The 14,605-nt window shown below is 44.2% G+C and overlaps 1 non-coding gene across 1 annotated transcript; it reads left to right on the top strand.

The window, feature by feature from the left end:
• Positions 1 to 9,734: 9,734 nt before the first annotated feature.
• On the top strand, positions 9,735 to 9,837 carry LOC135276156 (small nucleolar RNA U13). Its single transcript, XR_010343719.1, has one exon. It is a non-coding gene; the product is annotated as a small nucleolar RNA U13 (small nucleolar RNA).
• The last annotated feature ends 4,768 nt before the right edge of the window (positions 9,838 to 14,605 follow it).

Raw genomic sequence — 14,605 nt, 5'->3', positions numbered from 1 at the left:
TGATTCACCTGCCTCAGCCTCCCAAAATGCTGGGATTACAGGCGTGAGCCACCATGCCCAGCCTGGGTGTGATTTTTAAATTTAAATCTCAGAATACAACCTTTATTTAATTTCCAGTCTTTAAGAAGAAAACCCCTACAAAAAGGTTGCAGGAAATACTCCCAGAGTGGATAAATACTCCCAGAGCATCAATAGAATAAAGGCTGTGCTTTCACCTTGAAAGACTTGTCCACAATTCTCACGTTTTTAATTTATTCATTATTTATTGGTTTAACAATCTATCAAGGAAACATTTATTTAGTGCTCATTATGTGCTGGACTGAGCTCTCTCTATGCCTTATCTTGCTTCATCTCACGATAATTCCTCTAGAATGAAAGCTCCATGACAGTAGGGACTTTTTGCTTCTTTTGTTCATTGTTTGTTTTTAGTAACTAAAATTATGCATGGCACATAAATATTTGTTGAAAAAATGAATGAGGTAGGTAATATTATTATGGACCTTTTATAGTTGATAAAACTGAATCTTACATAGATTATTATGAAGGTTGCTTAATTAGGAAAACTAGCTCATGCATGCTGGGCTCAATACCTAGATGATGGGCTGATAGGTGCAGCAAACCACCATGGCCCACATTTATCTATGTAACAAACCTGCACATGTACCCCAAAACTTAAAATTAAAAAAATTTAAAAAAAGGAAGCTTGCTTAAGGTTTCAGAGCTTATAAGAGGTAGAACTGGAATGTAATCTCTTTCTTTCTTTTTTTTCTTGAGACGGAGTCTTGCTCTGTCATCCAGGCTAGAGTGCAGTGGCACGATCTCAGCTCACTGCAACCTCTGCCTCCCAGGTTCAAGAGATTCTCCTACCTCAGCATCCTGAGTAGCTGGGACTACAGGCGCACGCCACCACACCCAGCTAATTTTTGTATTTTTAGTAGAGACGGGGTTTCACCATGTTGGCCAGGATGGTCTCAATCTCTTGACCTCGTGATCCACCTGCCTCAGCTTCCCAAAGTGCTGGGATTACAGGTGTGAGCCACTGCACCCAGCCATGTAATTTCATCTGACTCCAAAGGCAAGATGTATTCAAATAGTTAAGGGAGATGTTGTGGGATAACAAAGAAAAGATGATTTTTTTTGAGATAGGGTTTCACTCTGCCATCCAGGCTGGAGTGCAGTGGCGTGATCGTGGCTCACTGCAGCCTTGACCTCCCTGGGTTCGGGAGATCCTCCCACTTCCACTTCACAGGAAGCTGGGACTACAAGTGCACGATACCACACCTGTGTAGTTTTTGTATCTTTTGTAGAGACGGGGTTTTTCCATGTTGCCCAGGCTGGTCTTGAACTAAGCATTAGCTAAGCAGAATAACTTAATCCAAATAGTGACTTTTGAGAAGGAGATACAACAAGCCCCATGATTTAGAAAGCTAGGAAGGGCACGCTGGGCACAATGGTGTATGCCAGGAATCACAGCTACTCAGGAGGCTGAGGCATGGGATCAGGATGACGGTGGCCCCCACCTCCGCTTCCTAAGGTGCTGGGATTGCAGGTGTGAGCACTGTGCCCGGTCTGAGGATTCTGATTGGGAAACCTGGGAGGATGTGGCATCTGGACCTCGGCCTTGAGGAATAAACTCCCACATTTGATCTCAGGAGTTAATCGTTGGCAACATAAGGTTGAATCAAGCCCTGATTTAATGGGGAAAAAATGCAGCCCCTGTTTTCAAGTGCCCTACTTACAGCATGACCTCTTTAAAGTAAATTCCAGGGAACATTCAGTATGTTGGTGTATATGGTATCCTCTGTCTGTGTGGGTTTGATAGGAAGCATGTTTTCAATATTTATTTGACGAAAACGATTCCTAAATTTCTCTTCATAGCTTTCTTTTCTTCCTTTCCTTTCTCTTTTTTAAAGAAATGGGGTCTTGCTGTGTTGCCGAGGCTGGCCTCAAACTCCTAGACTCAAGCGTTCCTTGTGCCTCAGCCTCCTGAGTAGCTGTGATTCCTGGTGTACACCGCTGTGACCAGCTTGGTCTTCCTAGCTTTCTAAATCTTGGGGCTTGTATCTCCTTCTCAGAAGCCACTACTTGGATTAAGTTATTCTGTTTATCTAATGCCTATAAAAATTCCCATTCATTACTAATGGTGAAAAGCGGCTCTGACAGCCTTGCCTTCCCCTTCATCCCAGGCAGCCCCATCCTTACTAATTGGAAGGGGAGATTGAACATTCTTTGCTTTTGATCAAGACTTGTCTCCTGCCAGGAGCAAGGAAGGATGTGTAGGAGGGAATGTCTCCGATAATAACAATAACAAGAGTAATGAGTAAAAGTTTTCAACAGGATCTTGGGCAACGGAGTTACCCAGGCCATTTATACATGTTTATAGTGTGAGTGTTTTTTCTCCAGCTAACAATGGCTCCCAAATGCCTTCCTTCCCTCGGCCCCCTCCCAAACACGTTGAATGGTCCTGTTTGAGCCACAGAGGAACAGCTTTCGAAACTAGTCCTTTTTTTCTGTTTAATTCTGGCAATGAGTACGTGGAAATGGGGCGTCGTTGGCCTTTGGTCATGGGAGCGCGGTGCTCTCACGGTGCCTGCTTTCTGGGTTTTGTGGCTGAGAGCTTCAGGTGGCCTTCTTGAGTCAGTAGCAGGACCTGTGGTGCAGCCACTTGTCCGAGTGGCTGAGGAAACCTTTCCTTCCACTTCCCTCCTCTGCCCAGCTTGAATGTAATCGGAGTTGCGATCCTCATGTTTAAGAAACAGACTGTGACTTCAACAACAATGAACTGACTTCCTACACATCCCTCTGCACCACCTCTTGGGTGATTTAGAAGAGGAAACAAGATTTCCTCCTCCTGGCTCCGCTGGACAGAGCCTCCTCCCACGTGGGTCAGCCCGGCCTGGGCTCTGGGGCTGCAGGAAGTCTCTCATCCTCTCACCCCATCCACATCCTGGAACTGGAGGATGAGCAGGAAGTGGAAAGTGTCAGGCAGAGTCTTTCAAGCACAGTCGGCTCCGGGCAGCGCTGTGGGCCTTTAGGAAAACAATACAAAACTTTCCAAATGGTTCTTTTAATGACTGTCTGCAAATACTTCACACAGTTGTGTCTGACACTGCCAGTCACGAAGACTCTGGGATATATATATCTTTTTCTTTTCATTTTGCCTGGGGGGACGAGGTTGAGTGTTCTCAGTAACTCTCTTCCTGGTTGTTTGGAACACCTTTGACAGTGGCTGGGCCCGGTCGGGCCCCTCCCAGTCCTCTCCTACGTGCGGAGTTAGCCCCGCAGCCCTCTGCCCAGGGTTGGGAGGATTAATTGGCCCTAGCTGATGCTTTAAATTTGGGAGCATGCCTCCATATACCAGGGGCCAGCTACCAGCGGTTCCGAACCTCAGGGCACACCACATCACGTCTTCAGTGACCTCATTTGTGAAATGAAGGGGCCAGAATGGTGAAGTGATCCAGATCGAATGTTCTCTGGGTCAATGAGCTCCTGACCAGCCTCACACAGAGACCACCCCCCAACCCCAGAGTCTCATGGGGCAGTGACCTCAGGTGCGCTCTGAACCCTTCTCCTGAGACCTCTTCTTTTTTTCTCCATAAATTTTTTAAATAAATAGAGACGGGGTCTTGCTGTGTTGCCCAGGCTGGTTTCAAACTCCTGGGCTCAAGCGATCCTCCTGCCTTGGCCTCCCAGAGTGTCGGGATTTCGGGTGTGAGTCCCCGTCCCCGGCAGAGGCCTCTTTTCTACATCTTCCCTCTTCCCCCTTCCCAGGTGGAGACTTCTTGCTCCTGGGGCTGACCCCTTAAACTTTTCTTCAGCAAATCCCCACTGACTTGGCCTAAGACATGATCTGACATGTTGAGCTTTCACACAGCCATCTTTTAGAATCTTTACCGGAGTGGTTATTTTATTTTTAGCCCTAGAATCCACCAACGGGGCCCAAAGATGGCAAAGCTGTAAAACCCTTGCTTTGCCATCGACTTCTTTTCAGTACTTTAGTCCTTGCTGAGTCAGGTCACAGCACAAGCTCAGTCGGAAAATACCCTGGGGTCCTCCCTGCCCTCCCCACACTACCCCTCCCATTCCTTCTTTGGCCATTGAGGTAGTAATAGGAAGAGGCGCTCTCTTTCATTAGGAGGTTGGCATTTACCAAAAATAACATTTTCCCTGATGACGAGTTTCCAGATACTGCCCATCAACTACCTTGGGATTTCAATAATTTTGAAATGCAGATGGTACTAAGGCCCTCCCAACCCCCATGAGTGGAGATCTGAGGGCAACGCCTCTTTGACTTGGTATGAGATGGAGATTCGGAATCTCCGTGTGAGATGAGAAGCCTCAGCTTCCTCTGATCCGAAGCTAAAGGTGGTGATACTTGGCAGAGCTGCTTCAACATGGAGCCTTCCTAAATTTAGAAAGTAACGAACCATAAACAGAGACAGTATGAAACTGAAACTGAAATTAAAACTAATATTTTGGGAATTATTTATCTTTTTCACTTACTAGTAAACAATTTTAGTCTTTGCTTTAAATCAGAGAGACTATGTGAAGTGTCTGTGAAGTATCTGGCACAAAATAGGTGCTCAGTTAACTTGAGCACTGTTCACTTGTCACACCACGGGTGGAGATTCCTGCTCAGAGGTAGCCTCCTCAAGGGCTGGGAGGGTGGAGGGGAGGAGAGAAGACCCATACCTGCTGGCTGAGACCCCTCCTCTCTCCAGAATAGAATTGGACAGATGGAACTGGGAATGGTGGCTCATGCCTATAACCCCAGCACTTCAGGAGGCTGAGGCAGGTGGATCACCTGATGCTGGGAGATCAAGACCAGCCTGGCCAGCATGGTGAAACCCCATTTCTACTAAAAATACAAAAATTAGCTGAGCGTGGTGGCGGGCACCTGTAATCCCAGCTACTCAGGAAGCTGAGGCAGGAGAATCTCTTGCACTTGGGAGGTGGTGGTTGCAGTGAGTCAAGATCATGGTACTGTACTCCTGCCTGCATGACAGAGTGATACTCTATCTTTAAAATAAAATAAAATGAAATAAAGAATTGGACAGATGGAACAGTCACATGTCAAATGGATGCCTATGGCAGCTTCAGGGACATCTTTTTTTTTTTCGAGACAGAGTCTCACTCTGTCTCAAGCTGGAGTGCAGTGGTGTGATCTCGGCTCACTGCACCCTCCACCTCCCGGGTTCAAGTAATTTTCTACCTTGGCCTCCTTAGTAGTTGGGATTATAGGTGCCCATCACCATGCCTGGCTGATTTTTTTTTTTTTTTTTTTTTGTATTTTTAGTAAAGATGAGGTTTCACCATATTGGCCAGGCTGGTCTTGAACTCCTGACCTCGTGATCCACCTGTCGGCCTCCCAAAGTGCTGGGATCACAGGCATGAGCCACTGCACCTGGCTGAGGGACATCTTAGAAGGAAATAGATTGATCTGCCTGATATAACCTGGTGGCCTGAAAGGCTTTGTATATGTACAGAGCCCTATCTTCTTCCTCTTCTTCTTCTTCTTCTTCTTCTTTTTTTTTTTTTTGAGATAGAGTCTTGCTCTGTAGCCCAGGCTGGAGTACAGTGGCACAATCTTGGCTCACTGCAACGTCTGCCTCCCAGGTCCCCATTCAAGCAATTCTCCTGTCTCAGCCTCTGGAGTAGCTGGGATTACAGGCACATGCCACCATGCTCAGTTAATTTTTGTATTTTTAGTAGAGATGGGGTTTCACCATGTTGTCCAGGCTGGTCTTGAACTCCTGACTTCATGATCTGCCCTCCTCAGCCTCCCAAAGTGCTGGGATTATAGGTGTGAGCCACCATGCCTGGCCCCCCAGGTTCTTCTTAAAGCATCAGTTGGCTCAATTGTTGCCTTCGTCCCCTGAAATTTAGATATAAACTATATATATATATATAGACTGCCTTCCTGAATCACATATTCTTGAGGGCCACGTCACTGAGACTTTGCAAGGTCATAGGAGGCCTGAGCCTCTAGAATTCCCTAAGTCAGAGGTCTATTGGGCAACCAGTGTCTGTGAGACTGGAGGCCTGGAAGATTCTAAAGTCAGGCTGAGATCATGACGAATTCCCCTTCAATGTCTGTCATTCATAAGCTTGGAAACCCAAATTGAGAAGTTCCCAAACAAAACTGGAGGACCTTGAAGAAGCTACAAAAAAGTAAGCTGTGGTGCCTCCATCACTCAGGAATGTGAGGAACTGGCCAGCTCTTCTGGTCCTGGGTCTCCTTTGCATCACCCCCTCCTTGGCTTATACCTTGCTAAACTAAATCTTCTTCCATCACAGTCACACAAGTAGAATCAGGCCAGCAGCAGGGGCAATTTTGTCAGGTTGTGAAATGCAAACAGCTTTCTACCTTAATTGCTGCTGTTCCCCTTTATTGCATCAACACATTTCTAAATTTCGTGAATTTCTCTCTCTATGGAAGACATCTCTGTGTGTGCGTGTTCGGGAAAGCCACACTCTGGTTGTGTTGCTAGATCTCTAAGAAGCCCTCTCCTTGTCTGCATGGCTGGTCACTGTCCCGTGCTGACCACCTCACCCTCCTGCCCAGGGGCCAGACCAGGAAGGTTTCCATTGCAGCTTCTATGGCCTCTTTATGATTCGGCTCTGATGCTCTGTCCAGCCCTCTCTTTGGTCTCCACTGACTTTGGTGTTAATGCATCCTCTGGATGCCTTTCCACAAACAATCTCAGGAAAGGCAGCGTATCCCGCCTCATGGCTTTGGATGTGAGGTTGTTGCTTCTAAGCGAAGCATAGTTAGGAAGTCTGTCCATCTATGTTTGTCAGGTAAGCCAAACAGAAGTTTGTTGCATCCCAACCTTGTGGTGGGCCCTCTGTGAGGTGCTCAGGACCCAGAGAAGAAGGATGGTCCCTGAGGGAGAATGATTCATGAACATATTATTTTAAAACAATGTGGTAAATTAAGGAGTAGAAAGAATGGGTACTGAAATACACTCAGAAGGTTTGGTTCAGCCAGATCTGATGGCTGGGGCTGTTGTTCTGATTGAACAGTGTCTGAACAGAGCTGGAGTGTCAGTATTTTGAGTATCCCCTGAAAGATACAAAGCGGAGTGCCGAGGAGGAAGACTCAGATCAGCCGTGGGATGGGCGCGGGGGGATAGGCACCTCAGCTCCACGTTACTTAGTGATGACTTGAAAGCGGAGGAAGGAGGAGGTGAAGAGGAAGGGAAAGAGCGTACCAGGCATGGCACTACTGTAAGCCGCATGAGCCTAAGCGTGCAGAAGCCAGGTGGGCATGGGTATCCCCAATGGTGGTGGTGGAGAGCGGTGGGAGACAAGGTGCCCTGTGAATGGTGGGTAAGCTTGACAGGGACTTGGCCTGGTTTTTAAAAAGTGTATCTGGCGCCCAAGAAAAGAATGGAATTGACGGAGTCAAGACTAGACAAGGAAGTCTGAGGTTTAGTTAGGGACTAATTGCAACTCCCTAGAAAAGAGACAATCCATTCTTATGGGGTATCCCTTCTTTCCTGTTTCATGCATATTTCATCCATTGCTTTGAGGCAAGTAACTGAAAGGCCATTCTCTTCCTCTTCCTCCTCCTCCTCTTCGTCTTTTTCTTCCTCTTCCTCCTCTTCGTCTTTTTCTTCCTCTTCTCATCCTTTGTCTCGTCCTTTTTCTGTTTCTTCTTTTTTTGTACTTTTTATTTTGAAATAATCTGTATAGACTCACCAGAAGTCGCCTAAATGGTACAGAGCCCTCTTTAACTTGCACCCAGCTTCACCCGATGGCATCATCTTACTTAACTTTACTATAGCATCAAAACTAGGAAACTGTCATTGGAACAAAATTATTAAGTAGGCTACCGACTACTCAGATTCAGTTTCTACATGCATCTATGTGTGTCTGTGTAGTTGTATGCAATTTTATCACACATGTGGCTTTGTGTGACCTCCACCCTCATCAAGATACAGAACGGTGCCATCACCCCCGGGACCTCCTGCACAGCCCTTCACAGCTGCACCCCGTACCCCGTCCTGAAGGGCCACTCTGATGAGCTAAGCTACAGGGTTCAAACTGCTGCTGATGCTGAAAGGAAAAAAAAGATGCTTTTTAGCACATGGAAACCTTTGGCTTTTTTTTTGCCCTCTCTCTCTATAGGTTACGCTTAACCCTGGAGGTCATGAATGTCATGGTGGACTCTGTGCTTTGGCCTGAAGCAGGATGTGTTGTTATTCCTGAGTCTGAGTGCGGTTGACATGGTTGCCTGGGCTGCACCCTTTCTTTAAAGCACCTTCTTTATGAGCTCTCTCATATCCTCAGGGCAGGACAAAACTGGGGGTTAGTCAGCAATGGATATGATGGTTTTAACATATGCTAGAGGTGCATGGGAAGTAATTATTATGTGGCCCAGTACATGTTTATTTTATAGACGTCAGTGTTCTACTATTGCTTCTAAAAAGCCCATTCCTTCCCAAATGATGAATCATTTGCTCAATAATAACCACTCATTCTCTCCATCTATTGTGTACTTAAAATTCATAAATATCACTTATGGGCAGACTGACCTCACCGTAGATGCATTTCTGAGTGTATATATAAACCAGGTATTTCAATATTCAATTGTAAGAGTAGTAAGTCAAAGTGATTGTAATTTTGGCGATGTCATAATGGCAGCTTAGATTTGAAACAGTCTTGAGGCTTCACCTGGTTTACGTTTTGCTTTACTTAGGAATTACTTCTCCGAAGTGCCCATGTTCATGGATGTTTGGGGATGGGAGCTCATGGTTCGTGGGGCCATGGATCACTCCATGTCAGAGACTTTGAATCATGTGTTAGTTTCCCTTTTTAAAAATCCAATTTTGACCCCACAGGGGAGAAAAAAAAGAATACAAAAAGAAAATTCATAACATTCTATCATATACATAGTATTTATTGGTGATGGTTTGTCCTTTTGATCTACTCAGGATAAATGAAATTTCTTCCCCAAACAGTCTTGTTGACTATTTGAAAGCGGTTTTTGCATTTCCTTGAAGCATTCTCTTTCTAGTATAAACACCACTGTTTCCTTTAACTGGTCCTACAGGCCCTCATTCCCAGACTCTGCCAACTCATCACTTCCTCAGGATGTACTCTGGAGTACCTTGTATCACCCTTTAAACGTGATATCCACGTTTTCTCTGTTATCACAGATAGAAAAACAACAACAAAGCTGGGCTGACCTAACTATATAAACCACACGTAGGGCATGAAATACTTTCCACATAGTCCTGCTTTTGTGATGCAAAAGCTCTGCTTTTAATTCTCCCCATGGTTCCTGTAAGAAAAGTTAGTCATATAAATACTTCATCCACATAGTAAGCACTTTATAAAGATTTGCTTTTATCATTATTACTAATTTAAAACAAGTAATACTGTGTATTTAAAAAAACAGCACAGATAATGTCTCTAGTGGGAAGAGGGGTGAAGCCAGGCGTTTGAGAACACAGACACAGGGAAAAGGAAATCTGAGAAAAAGAAAGCTGTTTCCCACATCTTAACTTCAGTCAGGTCATAATCAAGCCTTCCTGACTCACTAAAGAGGTTCTGCGGTGGGAGGGGGGAATAGTCAAAATCTATTCACCATTGACAATGCATGCATGATCATCTCGTTTCTTCGTGTTCCTGAGATGAAAGCCTAACAGCATCATTTTAAAATTATTATCATTTTAAGACACGGAGGAGTAAAGTTATATTTTTGCATTTTAGCAATACCTTGTATGATCCTGTTGTGGTTTATAAGTGTGATGATTGGGTTTTCATGTGCTCCTGTGAGGTACGCCGTCCACAAACCTGGTTATGACGTCGGCACTTACCCATCTGACAAGAAGAAAGGAAAAATGCCGAGATGATTTTTAGATATTAAGACAAATGTTTTCTCTCTCTCTCTCTTTCTCTCTGTGTGTGTGTGTGTGTGTGTGTGAATGCCTCTTTATTTTCATTTTTTTAAATTTTAGATTTGAGGGTGCATGTGCAGGTTTATTTATTACATGGGTACATTGCATAATGCTGAGATTTGGAGTTCTATTGATCCTGTCACCCAAATAGTGAACGTAGTACCTAATAGGTAGATTTTTAACCTCACTCCCTTCCCTCCCCACTTTGGAGTCCCTAGGGTCTATTGCTCCCATCTTTGTGTCCGTGTATACCTAGTGTTTAGCTCTCTTTTATAAGTGAGAACATGCTGTATTTGGTTTTCTGTTCCTGTGTCAATTTGCTCAGGGTAATGGCTTCCCGCTGCATCCATGTTGCTGCAAAAGACATGATTTTGTTCCTTTTTATGGCTGTATAGTATTCCATGGCATATCTATGCCATATTAAAAAAATCAAATCCATCATTGATGGGCATCTAGGTTGATTCCATGTCTTTGTTATTGTGAATAATCCTGCAATGAACAATCATTTGGTAGAACAATGTATTTTCTTCTGGGTATATACCCAGATATGAGATTGCTGAGTTGAATGGTAGTTCTATTTTCAGTTCTTTGAAAAATCTCCAAACTGCTTTCCACAGGGGCTGAACTAGTTTACATCCCTACCAACAATGTATAAATGTTCTCTTTTCTCCACAACCTTGCCAATATCTGTCATTTTTGGACTTGTTATTAAAAATAGCTATTTTGGCTGGTATGAGATAGTATCTCATTGTTGTTTTGATTTGCATGTCTCTGATAATTAGTGATGAACATTTTTCTATATGTTTGTTGGCTACTTGTATGTACGACAAATATTTTCCTGTTTGACAAAAAAAAAAAAAAAAAAAATACTGGTTTCAAGAATCAGTTATTCCTGGCTAGGTGCAGTGGCTCATGCCTGTAATCCTAGCACTTTGGGAGGCTGAAGCAGGTGGATAACTTGAGGCCAGGAGTTTGAGACCAGCCTGGCCAACATGGTTGAAAACCCATCTCTACTAAAAATGCTATATTCCCTGAGTGTGGTGGTGCATGCCTGTAGTCCAAGCTACTTGGGAGGCTGAGGCACAAGAATCACTTGAACCATGGAGGTGGAGTTTACAGTGAGCTGGGATTGTGCCACTACACTCCAGGGCATGACTCTATCGCAAGAAGAAGAAAAGAATCAGTTATTGCTGCTTAAAGTGATACTAGTCATTAGTTTAATTAAATTCCTAAAATATAAATAGGAATCTAATTCAAACAGAATTAAGTTCCTATTTATATTTTAAGTAGTTTATTTAGAAATAAGTTAAAACCTACAGAAAAATTACAAGAACAGTGCAAAGAACTCACGTATGTCCCCAACCAGGTTCCCTGACTGAATTCTACATCCTTCACATCTATCAACTGTTAATATTTCACTGTAGATGTTCCATTACCATTTATTTCTCTCTCTCTCTCTCTTTCTCTTTCCTCCCTTTTCTAATGATGATTCCTAGTGTTTTTCTGACCACTTGAAAATCAGCTGCAGGCATAATGCCCCATGACTCCTAAATATTCTAGGGTGTATTTCCCCAAAACTTTTCTACGTATTCACTAAATGACTTTCTAGCTTTCTACATATTCACTAATGACTTTCCAACTCAACATTGAAATCAACTGCTACACTGCCCACAGACCTCATTCAGTTTTGGTCAACTGTCCCATCAGTGTCTCTTTTTTGTTTCTGGTCCAGATTCCATCTAGAAATGCATGATGAATTTAGTTGTTCTGTTTTTTCCGTATTTGCTGATCTTGAACAATTCCGTACTCTTTCCTGCTCTTGACAGCCTTAAAGACGATAGGCTTTCTCTTCCTTAGGACTATTTCCTTTCCATGTATTCTCTCTTTGGTTGTGTCTAGACTAAAGTTTATACCATTGATTTGTTATTATACTAATAACTGTATTTTTTGTTTTTAAGATTTTTCATTCTCTATATCAATTTGTTCATGTTTCATTCCTTACTGTTTTTGTCTCATAATTTCTACTTATTAAATGAAAATTATTGCATTATTTGAGCATCATACTATACATATAACATACATATAACATATATTTTGTTCTATAAAATAAATTTAAGTTGACATGAATTTGATTCCGATTGTTGATTTGGTTGACTTCTGTTTTGTTGAATTAATCTTTCTCCTCTTGACTTGCCCCTCTCTAGTGGTTTTGAGAATTCCTCCATCAGTTCTCTGGGTCCCCAGGCTCATATGGCTTTAGAACACTGGTCCTGATGAGATTTGGGGTATCACGGATACAGTCACAGAGCTGCCAGGTAGCTTGGCTCAGTTCTTGGTATCTGTGTCCTTTTGTCCTCCAGGGCCCGTGGTTTGCTAAAAGCATTAGCCTCAGGCAGTAGTAGGCACCAGCTTGTTTGTTTTCTTTCCTCCTCTACGCATTTCAGGAGTAGAGTGGCCTTAGCCAGCCCCAGTCTTCAACACTGTGGAGCACAGCAGTTGGATTCCTGCCCGGGCTCCTGTCTTGTAGACCTGGAACCTATTGCTTCAGCCCTGTTCAATCCTTTGCATTTATGACCCTTTTTCAGTTGCAGTATTGTTTAATTTGTTTTTGAGAATAGGCTATGTCTTTTTTGTTTGTTTGTTTGTTTTTTGAAAGAGTCTTGCTCTATCACCCAAGCTGGAGTGCAGTGGCACAATCTTGGCTCGCTGCAACCTCTACCTCAATTCACTGCAGCCTCTGCCTTCTAGGGTCAAGCGATTCTCTTGCCTCAGCCTCCTGAGTAGCTGGGATTACAGGGACATGCCACAACGCCCAGTTAATTTTTGTATTTTTGGTAGAGACAGGATTTCACCATATTGGCAAGGCTGGTCTTGAACTCCTGACGTCAAGTGTTCCACTTGCCTCGGCCTCCCAGAATGCTAGGATTACAGGAGTGAGCCACCATGCCTGGCCTCTGCCTCAGCCTCTTGAATAGCTGGAATTACAGGTGCGTGTACCACCACACCCGGCTAAGTTTTACATTTTTAGTAGAGACAGGGTTTCGTCATGTTAGCCAGGCTGTTCTTGAATTCCTGGCCTTATGTGATCCACCTACATCAGTCCCCCAAAATGCCGGGATTATAGGCGTGAGCCACTGCAGCCGGTGAGAATAGACTATATCTTTTAGCTTTCTATTTCTATATCTTACCTATTGTCACTTTATGCTTGGGGCTTAGGACTGGCATGAGAGTGCTGTAGATTTCAGTTACTGCATCCTAACAGCGGCCCCAGACCCACCTGACGTGTGGACTTTCTGCAAGAGCTTCCCTGTGAGGGGTCTGATTTATATTTGCCCTTACAATCTGTTTTCCATTAAAAGCACACATGAAAAAATGATGTCCTTCTCTAACTTCAAATTCTCTTGGTATCCCCTTGCTCTAAAGTGAAAAATCTTTTAGCCCAGTTTACAAGGTCCTGTGGGATCTGGCCCTGCCTCCATTCTAGATTTCTTGGTCCTACTTCCTCCTGCGTCCTGAACCTCTCCTCTCCAACAATGCTGGCCCTCTTTTAGCTGCTGGAGCCACTGGCCTCCCGCACCTCAGAGCCTGCACACAGGCTTCTCCTCTGCTTACAACCCTCTCTCCTTTGCATCCTCATCCCTGACTCCCTGGATACATCCTATTTACTCACTAGATGTCAGCTGGATGTCTTGACCTCAGGGAGACATTTCCTGATGCCCCCTCCACTGCCAGCTTGGGTGCCAGCAAGTGGCCCTGTGGTTTTGTTCAGATACCTGACTATATTAATTGGTATAACTTATTCACATTTATTCATGTGATTATTTGTTGATCTTCAAGGAGTTTGTTCACCCTTATATGCCTGGCACCCAGCACCACGTGTGGATTTTCACAGTTCATGCCAGATTCCATGAAGCAAGGGTGAGTTTTTTAAGGCACGCTGCTTCCCCTCTAATCTCCCCTCTTACCACTTTCCTCCTCAATGACTCTCCTGCAGGACTCTCATGGATCTACCAGTTTTTCCCCAAACCCAGAGTCATGCTCCTGTGTCCAGGCCTTTGTGGTTTCTGTCATTTAGTTTGAAACACTCCACCAAGAGAGCCCGAAGCTCACTCCCTGCAGAGTGCTCTCGTCACCTCCTAACTGAGGCCTTCCTTGACTGCCCTATTTAAAATGGTCCCACTCATTTCCCTGCATCTCTCTTCCCTGCGGCCCTTGGCACCGTGCAAAATTCTACATCCTTCAGGTCTATCATTGGCCTCCCCTGAGAAGGAAGCGTTATGATGGCAGAGAGTTCTGTGCGGCTCACCGACGGCTCCTCAGCACTTAGCACATGCCTGAGGTGCGGCAGGTGCTACACAGGTGTTTGTTAATTGAAGGAATGAGTTGCCTGCCCCCATTCGGATTTAATATTTGCTTTGCCCCTATTGATGAGGAAAGAGAGTCTGATTACAGCTGCTGTCTGCCTAAGGATTTTTTTCCTCCTCTTCACGATATCAAAATATTCATGTTCATTTTTATTCCTTGAAGCCTAACAGACATCTAGACATCTACTGAGTATGTGTTTGGTTTTATGCTGCTGAGTTGTTCCTCTTGAGAAAACACATATTCCTGTTTCTCTTGTCATAGATCTTAAAATAGTAACAAAGAGGTTGGAGGGGTGTCCCTGCAGAGATAACATTCAAATCCTAGAAAGCAGG

Source organism: Aotus nancymaae, unplaced genomic scaffold (assembly GCF_030222135.1).
Source record: "Aotus nancymaae isolate 86718 unplaced genomic scaffold, 86718_ANA_hifiasm-v0.15.2.pri h1tg000020l, whole genome shotgun sequence".
In the NCBI taxonomy this organism is placed as follows: Eukaryota; Metazoa; Chordata; class Mammalia; order Primates; family Aotidae; genus Aotus; species Aotus nancymaae.
The sequence above is the reverse complement of the archived record's forward strand: the minus strand, read 5'-3'. Positions and strand labels throughout refer to the sequence as shown.